General features: G+C 49.6%; 1 long non-coding RNA gene across 1 annotated transcript in view; it reads left to right on the top strand.

Moving 5' to 3' along the window:
- The first annotated feature begins 308 nt into the window (after window positions 1-308).
- The window catches only part of LOC140408280 (uncharacterized), a 69871-nt gene continuing 53339 nt past the window's right edge, over window positions 309-16840 (top strand). Inside the window, exon 1 of the long non-coding RNA XR_011940077.1 lies at window positions 309-733. This is a non-coding gene — a long non-coding RNA (uncharacterized lncRNA). The remainder of the gene's footprint in view (window positions 734-16840) is intronic.

The following is a 16840-nucleotide window of genomic DNA, read 5'->3' as shown; positions in this document are numbered from 1 at the left end:
CGTGTACATTGTTTATTTTGTGTTTGTTACAATACAAAAAATACCTCAATAAAATGTACAACTGACATTTTTTTCAGGCAGTGCATTGCAAATCACAGCAAACTGGCTGCTCATAAAAACAATTCATTTCAGCCATGTGTGATGATATTCAGGTTAACATCATGGTGCAAACACACATACACACTGATGGACAGATCAACGGACCAATCAACACACACGCAACATCACAGCCAATCACAAGCAAGAGCACACGCACTATAAAATGGGGAACACCACAGTTCCCACTCATTCCAGCCGGAGACGGCGCAGGGCCCACGGCAAGCAACTCAGACAGACACCATGTGCTGAGTGCCTCTCCAAGATAGTGTTAAGGGCTGGGTCCACAGGTTAAAGGGTAAAGAACGAACCACAGTCATAAGGTCCAATTTGTGCGTCCGCACATGCTTTCGGAGCAGGATGGGTCCCGGGGCTGCTAGCAAGGTCGGAAGTGACGTTCCGGAGGAGGACATCCTAGGGAAGACAAGGAGGTGTTAAAGTCCCCCTATACCAAAAAGGGCTAACATTCTAAATGGTGATCAGGAATTCTAACTCCCCAACTCCGATACAAGCTTCAGTGGGTGCTTTTCAGGTCAAACTATATTTTCAAGTTATCCCCCGGTATAACCCATACCTTCACCGAAGATTTCATCTACTTACCACTTAGTAGCATCGATCCTGGGTCCCGCATTGCTGAGTAAGTAAAGTAGACTAATAACCACTGTTTCAGGTTAAAACTTTTAAGTTATTTTATTATTATATATTTTTTTCTCTTTTTAAAAGGTGCAATCACTGTCTTTACAGAAAAGTAAAAAGATCTTGCTTCTGGATCCTTCTGGTTGGTTGAAGGGACCTTCAGGCCCAACTTGACAATCAATCTTTTAAAAATCTGGTCTTCTTTAGATGTATTCGCTGATGAGCTCAGTTGCTGTGTCCTATCTTTTCCACGTACCGAGATATGAAAGCTGACTCTGAGCTGACTCTGCCTACTTTTTAAATTCTAGTCTTCCTTCAATGTACTTAGCTATTTTAGCTTGGCTGCTTTGCCCTGTCTCTTTCCCATGGCCGAGCTGACTGCAATCTGACTCTAGCTGCTTGTTCCTTCTCTGCTTCTCTCTCTCTCCCTCTGAGTTCAGGTTCTCATTACCCTGGTCTCGAGGTTTATATTCGCTTTCTAACAGTTAAGTTTTTATGACGTTATTGTAAAGTAACTCTTGATTAACTTTAACTTTGATTGTAAAAAGTATCTTTGATTTAAACAGTCTAATCCAACTAAGTATTCATTTTGACTTGACTTCATCTCATTGATCTGATTACATTGTTTCCTTTGTGATGTTCAAAATGCTTTGACTTCAAGAGGTGTTACTCTTAATTCCTGTCATTTCTATAGTTTTATTTTCCAATTGTGTCCACAGCTCAATTTTGACTTTGATTTAGGCTTTGAATTATGTTTCTCGTAGAGTGATAGTCTCCAGTTTTCTTTAATTTACCTGGTTTAGCAAATTTTCACACCTAGAATTATCACCAAATTCAACTGAACCTCATCCATTCTTTTCCAGCGCCTTACTAAGATAATTACTTTCAATGAAGGTGTGAGCCATTGTTTTTGGCTTCATTCAAAATCCTGTTTGTCTTGTTTGCTAAGCCTGCTTGACCAATCCTTCCCTGGCAGCTGCTGTTAACCCTTTGTGGGATCTTTCCCTGTATCCTCTCATGTTTCTCTCAGACCAGATATTGCCAGACTTCCATGTTTCAAATGACACATCTTTCCATATTTTCAATAACAACAGCAGCGACCGGATGGAGTGGAGGGCATCCGGGAGGACTTCCTGCCAGCAGGAAACTGGGAGACGTCTGGACTGCTGGGCCAGTAGGACGGTCTTCCAGACCGTTCCGTTCTCCCTCTCTACCTGACCGTTCCCCCGGGGGTTGTAACTGGTCGTCCTGCTCGAGGCGATGCCCTTGCTGAGCAGGAATTGACGCAGTTCGTCGCTCATGAAAGAGGACCCCCCATCGCTATGTATTTAGGCGGGGAAACAGAACAGTGTAAAGATGGTGCCGAGGACCGTGGCCGCGGTCATGTCGGGACAGGGGATGGCGAATGGGAACCGGGAGTATTCGTCAATCACTTTGAGGAAGTACGTGTTGTGATCGGTGGAGGGGAGGGGGCCTTTGAAGTCCAGGCTGAGGCGCTCAAAAGGACAGGAAGCCTTTATCAGGTGCGCTTTATCTGGCCGGTAGAAATGCGGCTTGCACTCTGCGCAGATCTGGCAGTCCCTGGTGGCTGTCCTAACCTCCTCGATGGAGTAGGGCAGGTTGCGGTTCTTCACGAAGTGATGGAACCGAGTGACCCCCGGCTGGCAGAGGTCCTCGTGGAGGGTTCGGAGACGGTCCACTTGTGCGTTGGCACACGTGCCGCGGGATAGGGCATCGGAAGGCTCGTTCAGCTTTCCAGGACGATACAACATCTCATAGTTGTAGGTGGAGAGTTCGATCCTCCACCGCAAGATCTTGTCGTTCTTGATCTTGCCCCGCTGTGCATTATCGAACATGAAGGCAACCGACCGTTGGTCAGTGAGGAGAGTGAATCTCCTACCGGCCAGGTAATGCGTCCAATGCCGCACAGCTTCCACTATGGCCTGGGCCTCCTTTTCCACTGAGGAGTGGCGGATTTCTGAAGCGTGGAGGGTGCGTGAAAGAAAGGCCACGGGTCTGCCCGCTTGGTTGAGGGTGGCCGCCAGAGCTACCTCAGACGCGTCGCTCTCGACTTGGAAGGGGAGGGACTCGTCGATTGTGTGCATCGTGGCCTTTGCGATATCCGCTTTGATGCAGCTGAAGGCCTGGCGGGCCTCTGTCGACAGGGAGAAAACCGTGGACTGGATTAGCGGACGGGCCTTGTCCGCGTAGTTGGGGACCCACTGGGCATAATAAGGGAAGAAGCCCAGGCAGCGTTTCAGGGCCTTGGAGCAGTGGGGGAGGGGGAACTCCATGAGGGGGCACATGCGTTCGGGGTCGGGGCCTATTACTCCATTTCGCACTACGTAGCCAAGGATGGCTAGATGGTCGGTGCTAAACACGCATTTTTCCTTATTGTATGTGAGATTCAGGGCGTTTGCAGTCTGGAGGAATTTGCAGAGGTTGGCGTCGTGGTCCTGCTGGTCGTGGCCGCAGATGGTGACGTTGTCGCGATACGGGAACGTGGCCCGCAAACTGTACCGATCAACCATTCGGTCCATCTCCCGTTGGAAGACTGAGACCCCGTTTGTGATGCCGAATGGAACCCTTAAAAAAAAATAAAAAAATTATAGAGCCGCACATCTGCTTCGAAAGCAGTGTATTTTTGGTCCCTTGGGCGAATGGGGAGCTGGTGGTAGGCGGACTTAAGGTCCACCGTAGAAAAGACCTTGTACTGTGCAATACGATTGACCATGTCAGATATGCAGGGGAGAGGGTACGCATCCAGCTGCGTGTACCTATTGATGGTTTTACTATAGTCTACGACCATCCTCTGCTTTTCCCCAGTCTTTACAACTACCACCTGGGCTCTCCAGGGACTATTGCTGGCCTGAATTATGCCTTCCCTCAGCAGCCGCTGGACTTCTGACCGGATAAAAGATCGGTCCTGGGCGCTGTACCGTCTGCTCCTAGTGGCGACTGCTTTGCAATCCGGGGTGAGGTTCGCAAACAGGGAAGGCGGATCGACCTTGAGGGTCGCGAGTCTGCAGATAGTGAGTGGGGGTATAGGGCCGCCGAATTTAAATGTTAAACTCTGGAGATTACACTGAAAATCCAATCTCAGGAGTGTGGCAGCGCAGAGGTGGGGAAGGACGTAAAGCCGATAGTTTTTGAACTCCCTCCCCTGCACCGTGAGGTACGCGATGCAGAATCCTTTTATCTCTACCGAATGGGACCCCGCCGCCAGAAAATGTTTTTGATTACTCGGGTGGACCGGAAGGGAACAGCGTCTTACCTTATCAGGATGTATAAAACTCTCCGTGCTCCCAGAGTCGATCAGACAGGGCGTCTCGTACCCGTTTCCAAATATCATTGTTTGGAGCGTTCGGGGCCGCGACTGGTCCAGGGTCACAGAAGCCAGTCGTAGTTGCTGCACCGGGGCGTTTTCTTCAGGCCCTGTGTGGCCATCCATCCCGGGGTCTTTAGACGTCAGCCAAGATGGCGGCGTCCACGGGTCGCACGCGGTCGGGGGTGGACAAGATGGCGGCGCCCATGGATCGCACATTGCCGGGGGAGCACAAAATGGCGGCGCCCATTCCTCCCGCATGGAGTCCGGGACCCAAGATGGCGGTGCCCGTCGGCTGCACATGGATCGCTGGGGGGGCTGATTTTGAGGTTCTCCCCCGGAGATTGCGGCTACCCCCGGGCCTGGCACACAGCGATGAAGGGCCCCTTTTTCCCGCACCCTTTACAGAGGGCTGAGCGGGCTGGGCAGCGCATCCGTGGGTGTTTTCCCCCGCCCGCAAAAGTAGCAGCGCCACCCCCCACCCCCCCTGCCGGGGTGATCTGCCGCTCTGGCAGCACAGGCCTGCGGGGGCTCCCGGGGGTTTGGTCGCGGCGGGGGTCCACGATGCCCAAGGGGCTGCCGCGCGGTTGGGAGCGTAGGCGCTGGCGTACTGTGACGCCACATCAAATGAGGCCGCAAGGGCCCGTGCCTCTTTGAGGCCTAGTGTGTCTCTTTCCAGCAATCGCTGGCGAATTTGGGATGAAAGCATACCTGCCACGAACGCAACTTGGACCAGCAGCTCTGTGTGTTCATTAGCCGCAACCGATGGGCAGTTGCAGTTTCTCCCCAGTATCAACAGCGCATTGTAGAATTCATCCAGCGATTTCCCCGGGGATCTGCCGTCTCGCCGCGAGCTGGTGGCGTGCGTAGACCTGGTTGACGGGCCGAACGTAGATTCCTATCAGCATCGCGATCGCCGTCGGGATATCTTCTGCTCTATGATCGTGTAGATATCAGGGCTCACCCTGGCATGCAGGAACTGGATTTTCTGTTCCTCTGTAGGTATGCCGTGGGCCGTTCGGAGGTATCCCTGGAAACACGCTAACCAATGTTTAAAAGTGGCCGCTGCGATTGCCGCGTGGGGGCTGATTCGCAGACACTCTGGCATGATTCGGAGCTCCATGTCCTTAAAAGTTTGCGTAATAAATTGTAGCACAATCAATAACTCACGAGGCGAGATGAGAAGGAGTCGAACGATGGTTTTATTACGCAGACTTGTTCCCCAGCAGCACAGTTACATAATGCGGCTGCTGGGAGAACCCGGGCTCTTATACTCCGCCTTACTGGGTGGAGCCAGCAGGCGGCTGATCCAATCGGGATCCAGTGTCTATCTACCAATAGCCTCTCGGCATCCCAGGATACCTTAATACCCCTAATACATACCACCACACCCTTCCAATCCTTTGATGTTCTCAGCACCATCGCCAATGGCTCTATAGCCAAGGCAAACAACAGTGGGGAGAGGGGACATCCTTGCCTTGTCCCCCAGTGCAATCTAAAGTAGTCTGAACTCACCCGGTGCATCCGCACACTCGCCACCAGTGCCTGGTACAGCAACCGAACCCGGTCAACAAAGTCCTGCCCAAACCCAAACCGTCCCAGGACCTCCCACAGATAATTCCATTTCATCCGGTCAAAGGCCTCCACGTCCATTGCGACCACCACCTCTGCCTCCCTCCCCTCGGAGGGCATCATGATTAGATCCAAGAGCCTTCTAACATTGGCCGTTAGCTGCCTGCCTTTGACAAACCCCGTCTGGTCTTCCCCTATCACCCCCGGAACACAGTCCTCTATCCACGAGGCCAGAATTCTGGCCAGCAATTTGGCGTCGACATTCGGTAGGGAGATTTGCCTGTATGGCCCACATTGCTATGGGTCCTTCTCCCGCTTCAGGATCAATGACATCGAAGCCTGTGATATTGTTGGGGGAAGAACACCCCACTCCCTTGCCTCATTAAATGCCCTCACCAGCAGCGGGCCGAACATCACAGAAAATTTCTTGTAAAATTCCACTGGATAGCCGTCCGGTCCCGGGGCCTTACCCGACTGCATGGCCTCTAATCCCTCTACTACTTCTACAATCCCGATCCAACCCCAGCACCAACTCTTCATCCACCTTTGGAAACTTCAACCTTTCCAAAAACTGCCTCATCCTGTAGCCACCTCGGTTGGCCAATTCCCAACGTAAAATGGAGAATAGCAAAGGCTGAAGGGAAATTCAGCCAACGCAGGCAAAAACTAGCATGTGCAAGTTTACTGTGTATTAGACTCTGCAAAAGCCCAGACAGCATCAATACCGGCAACCATCTGCACAATAATGTAGTGGCCATCTACATACTAATGAGCGCCAGGGTCACTCAGCAACGCGAACCAACCCTTGACAGTGACCTGTCCAGATGCCTCCAAAGAACGTAAGTCTCAAGTCCACGCTCGCTACGAGATGGGCGCTCCGAGCTACCAGTCCATACCAGCTTTTGAATCCCGCAGACTCAGAACCCGAACGAAAGGCCATTTGATCCCCTAACCTGGTGGGCCAGTCCGAAGCTAAGTATTGGCCTGTTAATGATAGAAATAGCTTAGAAAGTAGAGTTTATGCACAAGTAGTGATTTACTGTGTGTAATAAATGTGCTTTGATTTGAATCTTACTAATTGGTGTATTGAGTTATTGATCATTACTCAAATTTGAACCTCGTGGCGGTATCATAAAGATACCTGGCGACTCCAGAGCAAAGGTTATAAAACAGAGCCAATTGAACCAACCAAAAGTTAGCAACAATCCCCGCCCCCCCCCCCCCCCCCCACCCGCCCCAGCTGGGGGCTGCGATTCATACAGCCGACTATAAAACTCCTTGAACACCCCGTTCACCCCCGCTGGGTCCAAGACCATGTTCCTCCCTCTGTCCTTCACTCTTATCTGCCTGGCCGCCTCCCTTTTCCTGAGCTGGTGTGCTAGCATCCTAACTGGCCTTCTAACCATACTCTTATATTGCCCCTCTCGCCTTCCACAACTGCCCCACCGCCTTCCCTGTGGATACCAGACCAAACTCCATCTGCAGCTTCTGCCGCTCCTTCAACAGCCCTGCCTCCGGGGCTTCAGAATATCTTCTGTCCACCTGGAGTATCTCCTGAACCAGCCTATCCATCTCTGCCCATTCCACCTCTCCCTATGAGCCCGTATCAAAATTAGCTCCCCCCTAACCATTGCTTTCAGCGCCTCCCACACCATTGCTGCCGAAACGTCCCCCGTATCATTTATCTCCACATAATTCTGGATGGCCTCCCTCACAGCTCATCCGCTAACGGGCCTGCATCTAATCCCCAATGCGGGCGCCGGCCCCCCTCCTTGCTGACCCGTAAATCCACGTGTGGGGCATGGTCCGACACAACAATCGCCGAATACTCGGCATCTAACATCCCCGCCAGGAAAGCCCTGTCCAAAACAAAAAAATCGATCCCAGAGTACACTTTGTGAACATGGGCGAAAAAGGAAAACTCCTTCGATCTTGGCCGTCCAAACCTCCACGGATCTACCCTCCCATCTGCTCCAGAAACCCTTTTACTTCCTTCGCCTCAACTGCCACCCTCCCTGTCTTCGAACTTGCCCGATCCAATCTCGGATCTATAACCGTAATAAAGTCGTGTCCCCCCCCCCCCCCCGTCCCGTCCCCCCCCAAAATGATCAGCTTATGCGAGTCCAGGTCCGGGATCTTCAGCACCACCCGCCTCATAAACTCCGCGTCATCCCAGTTTGGTGCATAGATATTCACCAATACCACCGGTATCCCCTCCAGCTTCCCACTCACCATAACGTACCTACCCCCCCCCCCCCCCCCGAGTCCGCCACTACCTCGAATGACACCCGCTTATTGATCAAAATCGCTAACCCCCCCTGGTTTTAGACTCTAGCCTCGAATGAAATACCCGCCGAACCTACCCCTTCATCAGCCTAGTCTGATCCCCCACCCTCAGGTGTGTCTCCTGTAGCATTGCCACGTCCGCCTTTAAGCTCTTCAAATGCGCGAACACGCGAGCCCTCTTGACTGGCCCCTCTCACATTTCATGTGATCTGCCTGATTGGGGTGTCGTCCCCCCCCCCCCCCCCCCCCTCAAGATCAACCATAACCCTTCTAAGGCCAGCATCCAGCCTGCGTCCCACACCACTTCAGGCCCGCCCTTGGGCGCCCACCGTCATTGGCCCCCAGTCTGTCTCCAAGTGCTAGTCCCTCCCCTGTCAGCAGATCAATTCCCCCTTCCCCCCCATAACAAAATGACAATACCAACCCCCCTCAACAAACATATCACCTGCTCGCCCCCCCACTGCGCTTCCGTGAACTAGCCCACCCAGCTAGCCCATGGCGCCAAGCATCCTACCAGAAATTTGTATATTTTTAATCACAATATACATTCTCTAATTTAAATTATCTTGAACAATTCAAACTTGTTATAATTTTTTAAAACCTTGCACATTAAAACCAAGCCAAATCTTTTAACTCAGCATTCCTTCATTTTTAATTTTTTTTTACCAGGAATAACAACCCAAAAATGTTATGTTGTACATAATAAAAATGACTATACTATAGAAAATAACTTCCACGTTTTTCTACATTGGGGAATTAATATTATTAGATTTGTCTGAGCATGTGAATCTGAGGAATCATCACTGGGGAGTACTACTTTAGGAATACAACAAAATAATCTAAAGGACTGGAGTATTCTAGGTCCTTTAAGTGCTAAATTTATGCCTAATTAGAATCATTGAATCTCTACAGTGCAGGAGGCCGTTCAGCCCATCGAGTCTGCACTGACCCTCTGAAAGAGCACTCTACCTGGACTCACTCCCCCGCCCTATCTCCATAATCCCACCGAACCTGTACATTCCTTGACACTAGGGGGCAATTTTATCATGGCAAATCCACCAACCTGCACAACTTTGGATTATGGGAGGAAATCGGAGCACCCGGAGGAAACCCACACAGACACGGGGAGAAAGAGCAAACTCCACACAGTCACCCAAGGCCGGAATTGAACCTGGGAGCCTGGCGCTGTGAGGCAGCAGTGCCAACCACTGTGCCACCTGAACAATTATTATTGATTCTATTTAGTCCAAATAAATTGAAACATTGGGAGGCAATGGTGCAGTAGTATTGCTGCTGGACTAGTAATCCAGCGACCCAGGGTAATGCTCTGGACCTGGATTTGAATCCCACCATAGCAGGTGGTGGAATTTCAATTCAATAAAAAAATCTGGAATTATTAGTCTAATGGTTAAAATTTTTTTTTCGAGTACCCAATTCCTTTTTTCCAATTAAGGGGCAATTTAGTGTGGCCTACCCTGAACATCTTTGGGTTGTGGGGGCGAAACCCACGCAACCACGGGGAGAATGTGCAAACTCCACACGGACAGCGACCCAGACCTGGGATCGAACCTGGGACCTCGGCGGCGTGAGACAGCAGTGCTAACCATAGCAATGTGATTGAGTCTAAACTGCTCTCTGAAATGGCCCAGCAAGCCATTCATTTGTATCATACCGCCATAAAGAGTCAGCAAGGAATGAAACTGGATGGACCACCCAGCATCGACCTAGACATCAGAAACGACAATGGCAAACTCAGTCCTGTTGACACTGCAAAGTCCTTCTGAGTTACATCTGGGGGCTTGTGCAAAAATTAGGAGAGTTGTCTCACAGACCCGTCAAGCAACAGCTTGACATAGTCATGCTCACGGAAATCTTACAGATAATGTCCCAGACATCACTATCACCATTTCTGGGTGTGCCGTCCCAACAGCAGGACAGACCCACCAGAGGTGGTGGCACAGTGGTATACATTTGGAAGGCAGTTGTGAAACGAGTCCTCAACATCGACTCTGGACCCCATGCAGTCCCTTGACATCAGGTCAAACATGTGCAAAGAAACATCCTACTGATTACTATGTACCACGCCCTCTCAACTGGTGAATCCGTACTCCTCCATGTTAAACACCACTTGGAAGAAGCAATGAGAGTGGCAAGAGCGCAGAATGTACCCTGGGTGGGGACTTCAATGTCCATCACTAAGAGTGCTTTGATGGTACCACCACAGACTTAGCTGGCTGAATCCAAAAGGACATTGCTGCTAGATTGGATCTACAGCAGGTGATGAGGGAGGGAACCACCAAGAGGGAAAAATATACTTTACCTCATCCCCACCAACCTACCTGTCACAGATGCATTTGCCCATAACAATATCAGTAGGAATGACAACTGCACAGTTAGAGTCCTTCCTGTTTATTTCCTTTGTTCCCATTTATTTTATTTTATTTTTATTATTTTGTTCCGTGAACACATATTTGGGATGTGCCTATAAGCAGAAGATTCAAAGTTGAAATAGCCTGCTTGTCAGGACACTGTGTTCCCAGACTTTGTATTTTGGAGAGGAGAAACTAGACTCCTTGGCATCAAGCGCATCTTAAGGGGCATCTTGACAAATATATGAATAGGATGGGAATAGAAGGATACGGACCCAGGAAGTGTAGAAGATTGTAGTTTAGTCGGGCAGTATGGTCGGCACGGGCTTGGAGGGCCGAAGGGCCTGTTCCTGTGCTGTACATTTCTTTGTTCTTTGTTCTTAGGAACCAGTTTGTGGAGGGGGCCGGTTGAATTGGTTAACTGCCTGAGTTGGGCTGGCTAGAGACAGCGTTCTGCCAGACTATGGTCAGTGATTGGTTCGTGCATGAAGCTTTCTGAGAGAACTGAGCAGAAGAGTTATAGACCTTGGAAGTGAAAGGAATTCTCTCTCTCTTGCTTACTGAAGTGAAATAACTGCTCTCTTGTTCTGAAAGCAGTGAGTGCCTGGCACATCAACCTGAAATAATGCTGAGTCTGCAGAGAAAATAGATAACCTTACCAGAGAAAACAATCTCAAATAGGACTTTAAATAAAGCCGATCTGGCAAGGTGGGATGGCCTTCCTCTGTCACTGGCAGGTCGGGTACAGGCGGTTAAAATGAATGTGTTGCCGCGATTCCTGTTTATTTTTCAATGCCTACCGATTTTCCTGCCAAAGTCTTTTTTCAGGGAGATTGAGGGAAGGGTTACCTCATTCATATGGGGAGGGAAGGTGGCCAGAGTGAGAAAGGTGCTGCTACAGAGGGGAAGGCAGGCAGGGGGTTTGGGTCTCCCGAACCTGTTGTACTACTACTGGGCGGCGAATGTGGAGAAGGTGCGGAGCTGGGTCAGAGGGGTTGATTCTCAGTGGGTCAGACTGGAGGAGAGTTTGTGCAGGGGGTCGGGGCTGAAGGCACTTGCAACAGCACCGCTCCCGATAGCTCCGGGGAAATATTCAGGGAGTCCGGTAATAATAGCTTCATTGAAAATCTGGAGGCAGTTTCGCCAACACTTCGGGTTGGGTTTAGGGTCAAGGGAAATGCCGATTCGGGGGAACCACAGATTTGAGCCAGGGAGGTGGGATGGAAGTTTTCGGAAATGGGGAGAGAAGGGGATTAAGACGCTAAAAGATTTGTTTCTTCGGGGTCAGTTTGCAGGATTGAGGGAGCTGGAAGCGAAGTATGGGCTAGAGCGGGAGAAGTGTTTAGGTACATGCAGGTTTGGGATTTTGCCAGGAAGGAGATACAGAGCTTCCCAAAGGAACCGGCCTCCACATTGCTGGAGGAGGTGTTGACGACAAGGGGACTGGAGAAGGGGGCAGTGTCAGCGGTGTACGGAGCTATTCTGGAAGAGGATAAGGCACCACTGGAAGGGATCAAAGCAAAGTGGGAGGAAGAGCTGGGAGAGGTTATAGAGGAGGGGGTCTGGTGTGAGGTGCTCCGGAGAGTGAATGCATCCACCTCATGTGCGAGGTTGGGGCTGATACAGCTGAAGGTGGTATATATAGCGCACCTCACGAGGGCGAGGATGAGCCGATTTTTTTGAAAAGGGGGGGGGGGGGCGCGCGAATCACGTTCATATGTTTTGGTCCTGTCCAAAGCAAGGGGAGTACTGGAAGGAAGTGTTTAGGGGTATTTCCAAGGTGGTGCATGTGAAACTGGACCCGGGTCCCCAGGAGGCCATATTCAGGGTGTCGGACCAGCCAGGGTTGGAAACGGGAGCGGAGGCAGATATCATAGCCTTCGCCTTGTTGATTGCCCGAAGGCGGATCCTGCTGGGATGGAGAGCAGCCTCTCCACCCAGTGTTCTGGCGAAAAGCGTAAATAGGGTGGTCAATAGGAATTTAAACTAGAGATTGGGGGGGGGAAAGGAAAGTCAGGGAACCAAGAGGTGAAGTAATCCATGGGAAGCGTAGCTGCTTAGGAATACAAAAAAGCACAAAAAGACAGAACTCCGGAGAGGTTACGATAGTCCCCATCTCACAAAATATGACAGTGTATGGAAAGGCTCAGTAAACCAAGGTCCACCACACTAAGAAAACAAAAAGGGACGGTCAATAGAGAATTAAAGGTGCTATATTTAAATGCGCGCAGTGTACGGAACAAGGTAGATGAGCTTGTGGCCCAGATTGTGACTGGCAGGTATGATGTGGTAGGCATCACAGAGACGTGGTTGCAGGGGGTTCAGGACTGGCATTTAAACATCCAGGGATTCACAACCTATCGAAAAGACAGAGGGGTGGGGTTGCCTTGTTAATTAGGAATGAAAATTAAATCAATAGCACTAAACGACATCGGGTCAGATGCTGTGGAGTCTGTGTGGGTAGAGTTGAGGAACCACAAAGGCAAAAAAACCATAATAGGAGTTATGTACAGGCCTCCTAACAGTGGTTAGGACCAGGGGCACAAAATGCACCACAAAATAGAAAGTGCATGTCAGAAAGGCAAGGTCACAGTGATCATGGGGGACTTCAATACGCAGGTGGACTGGGTAAATAATGCTGCCAGTGGACCCAAGGAAAGGGAATTCATTGAATGTTTACAGGAGGGCTTTTTTGGAACAGCTTGTGATGGAGCCCACGAGGGAACAGGCCATTCTAGACTTAGTGTTATGTAATGAGCCAGACTTGATTAAAGATCTTAAAGTAAGGGAGTACTTAGGAGGCAGTGATCATAATATGGTAGAATTCAATCTGCAATTTGAAAGAAGGTAGAATCAGATGTAAAGGTGTTACAGTTAAATAAAGGTAACTACAGGGGCATGAGGGAGGAACTGACGAAAATCAACTGGGAGCAGAGCCTAGTGGGAAAGACAGTAGAACAGCAATGGCAGGAGTTTCTGGGAGTAATTGAGGACACAGTACAGAGGTTCATCCCAAAGAAAAGAAAGGTTATCAGAGGGGGGATTAGGCAGCCATGGCTGACAAAGGAAGTTAGGGAATGCATCAAAGTAAAAGAGAAAGCCTATAATGTGGCAAAGAGTAGTGGGAAGTCAGAAGATTGGGAAGGCTACAAAAACAAACAGAAGATAACAAAGAGAGAAATAAGGAAAGAGAGGATCAATTATGAAGGTAGGATAGCCAGTAACATTAGGAATCATAGTAAAAGTTTCTTTAAATACATTAAAAACAAACGGGAGGCAAAAGTAGACATTGGGCCACTCCAAAATGACGCTGGTAATCTAGTGATGGGAGACAAGGAAATAGCTGAGGAACTAAATAAGTACTTTGCGTCAGTCTTCACAGTAGAAGACAGGAGTAATAGCCCAACAATTCAGGCGAGTCAGGGGGCAAAGTTGAATATGGTAGCCATCACAAAGGAGAAAGTGCTAGAGAAACTAAGAGGTCTAAAAATTGATAAATCTCCGGGCCTAGATGGGCTACATCCTAGAGTTCTAAAGGAGATAGCTGAAGAAATAGTGGAGGCATTAGTTATGATCTTTCAAAAGTCACTGGAGTCAGGGAAAATCCCAGAGGATTGGAAAAAACCCCTGTTCAAGAAGGGAACAAGAAAAAAGATGGAAAATTATAGGCCAATTAGCCTAACCTCGGTTGTTGGCAAGGGAGTCACTTTCGAACAGAGATGAAGAGAAATTTCTTCAGCCAGATAGTGGTGGGTCTGTGGAATTCATTGCCACAGAGGGCGGTGGAGGCCGGGACGTTGAGTGTCTTTAAGCCAGAAGTTGATAAATTCGAGGAATTAAGGGCTATGGAGAGAGAGCGGGTAAATGGAGTTGAAATCAGCCATGATTGAATGGTGGAGTGGACTTGATGGGCCGAATGGCCTTACTTCCGCTCCTATGTCTTATGGTCTAAACCTAGAAGGAAGAAGTATTAAAACGAAAGGTTGAACTTCCGAAAGACATTGACTGGAAGTCATCCAGTTCATCAGAGATTCTTGTTCTTTTATTAAACCCCGAAAGATGTGCTGTTAGGTGAATTGGACATTCTGAATTCTCCCTCAGTGTACCCGAATGGGCGCCGCTGTGTGGCGATGAGGGGATTTTCACAGTAACTTCACTGCAGTGTTAATGTAAGCCTACCTGTGACACTAATAAAGATTATTATATTTTCTTTCCTTTCCAGCACCTTATCCCCTCTGTGTTGTTTGTCTGTGTGTGTATGTAGAGAGTGGGGCAGGTTAGGAAGGGAAGGGGGGGGGGTTAGGAAATGGGTAGTAGATAGTTACATTTTTCAGTCCATTTAATTATAATACTGTACATAATAAAAGGTTTCTTGTGTTTTAAAGTTATAAACCTGGTGACTAGTTTATTGAGCTCAACCAAGGACCTTGGGTATTTTAAATAAAATCTAACTTCACCTGTGTTATGACACTAGGTCAACTGGGACTGGAATTTACCCCGCACTAGCCCAGGGTATCGTGACACATTGAGGTTACCCTCCATCGTGTTGTCTGGCACTATCACCGTGCTAAATGGGACAAATTTCAACTCAAGACTGGGTAACCATGAGGCGCTGTGTGCCATCAGCAGCAAAAGAATTGTATACAGCCCCAATCTGTAACCGTACGGCCCAGCATATCTCCTACTCTACCATTACCACAAAGCCAGGGAATCAATCACGGTTCAATGAAGTGTGCAGGTGGGCATGCGAGGAGTAGCACCAGGCATACCTAAAAATGAGTGAAGTTACAATACTTGGTGAAGTTACAACACAGGACTATTTCTGTGCCAAACAGCATAAGCAGCAAGTGATAGACAAAGTTAAGCGATTCCACAACGAACGGATCTGGGGCGTCATGGGTCGGAGAATGGCCGTAGGCCGCCGTGAATCCCGCCCCCGCCGAAGTCTCCGGTACCGGAGATTGGGCGGGGGCGGGAATCGGGTCGCGCCGGTTGGCGGGACCCCCCGCTCAATTCTCCGGCCCGAATGGGCCGAAGTCCCGCCCAGAAATTGCCTGTCCCGCCGGCGTAAATCAAAGCTGGTATTTATCGGCGGGACCAGGCGGCGTGGGCGGGCTCCGGGGTCCGGGGGGGGGCGCGGGGCGATCTGACCCCGGGGGGTGCCCCCACGGTGGCCTGGCCCGCGATCGGGGCCCACCGATCCGCGGGCAGGCCTGTGCCGTGGGGGCACTCTATCCCTTCTGCCTCCGCCACGGCCTCCACCACGGCGGAGGCGGAAGAGACTCTCCCCACTGCGCATGCGCGGGAAACTGTCGGCGGCTGCTGACGCTCCCATTTCTGCGCCAGCTGGCGGGGCAACAACCGCCATTTCCGCCAGCTGGCGGGGCAACAAACACCATTTCTGCCAGCTGGTGGGGCGGAAATCCCTCCGGCGTCGGCCTAGCCCCTCAATGTTGGGGCTCAGCCCCCAAAGATGCAGAGCATTCCACACCTTTGGGCCGGCGCGATGCCCGTCTGATTGGCGCCGTTTTTGGCGCCAGTCGGCGGACATCGTGCCGTTGGGGGAGAATTTCGCCCCAGATCTAAGCTGTGCAGTCCTGCCACATCCAGTTATGAACAGTGGTGAATAATCAATCAACTTACTGGAGGAGGAGGCTCCACCCATATCCCCATCACGAATGATGGAGGAGCCCAAACATCAAGATAATACTGAAGCATTTGCAACAATCTTCAACCAAATAACAGGAGACTGAATGAGCAGCGAATTAGGTTCACATGGGAAGACAGTGCATAGGACAAATAGTATGTTCATTGATGGTTAAGAAACTGCTGTTCGGGAGTGTCTTTAATTAGCTGTAAATTGGAAAAGCATGTTAATTTTAAAGAAATAGCAACTTGGATTTGAGTAAGACACAAAAGGGCAAGTTGGGACCAGTAAAAATTAAGTGATACAAGTAAAATAAAATAAATTTACTTAAGACAAGTAAGGTTAAGCTATGTCAGGGTAGCTCAGTCATGTGCATCCTGTAACATATGGAAGGTGGTGACACTGATCCTTTCGGTCTCTGGAACAGTAGTATTTGGACTAATCTGCCTTGCAGCTCTGCTGCTCTACTATTCATTCCTCTGGCCTGCTTGAGCAGTGTTGCCTATTCAAGTCTTGAATGCTTTTAGCAATGGTGCCTTGTGGTGGGCTGTTTGGAGTCAATGTAATAATCTAGCAACCCCTGGTATTGAAAGAACACTCCATAAAATCTACCATGGGTCATCCTTTGGTCTAGGTGCAATTTTTTGCAGTGGCTTCATTGTGAATAGTTTTGGCATAGAAAGCATGCTCTGTTCCGGCTGTGCTTTGGGCAGTGATATTCCTCATTGCACAGTCCAAAATTCCTCGGCAAAAGAGGTTAAACTACTCACGACTGTTAGCAGCTGATACCAGTGATATGAGTGACTCAATGATGAGCAAGATAAAGATTGGCTTATTACAGCTCTGAAAAATGAAGACTTTTGACAGAAATAGCTAGTTTACTGAAATGTCTATTTCTAGGGTGTTGCA

The sequence above is a fragment of the Scyliorhinus torazame genome, chromosome 1, assembly GCF_047496885.1.
Source record: "Scyliorhinus torazame isolate Kashiwa2021f chromosome 1, sScyTor2.1, whole genome shotgun sequence".
NCBI lineage: Eukaryota > Metazoa > Chordata > Chondrichthyes > Carcharhiniformes > Scyliorhinidae > Scyliorhinus > Scyliorhinus torazame.
This window is presented reverse-complemented; position numbering and strand designations above follow the sequence as displayed.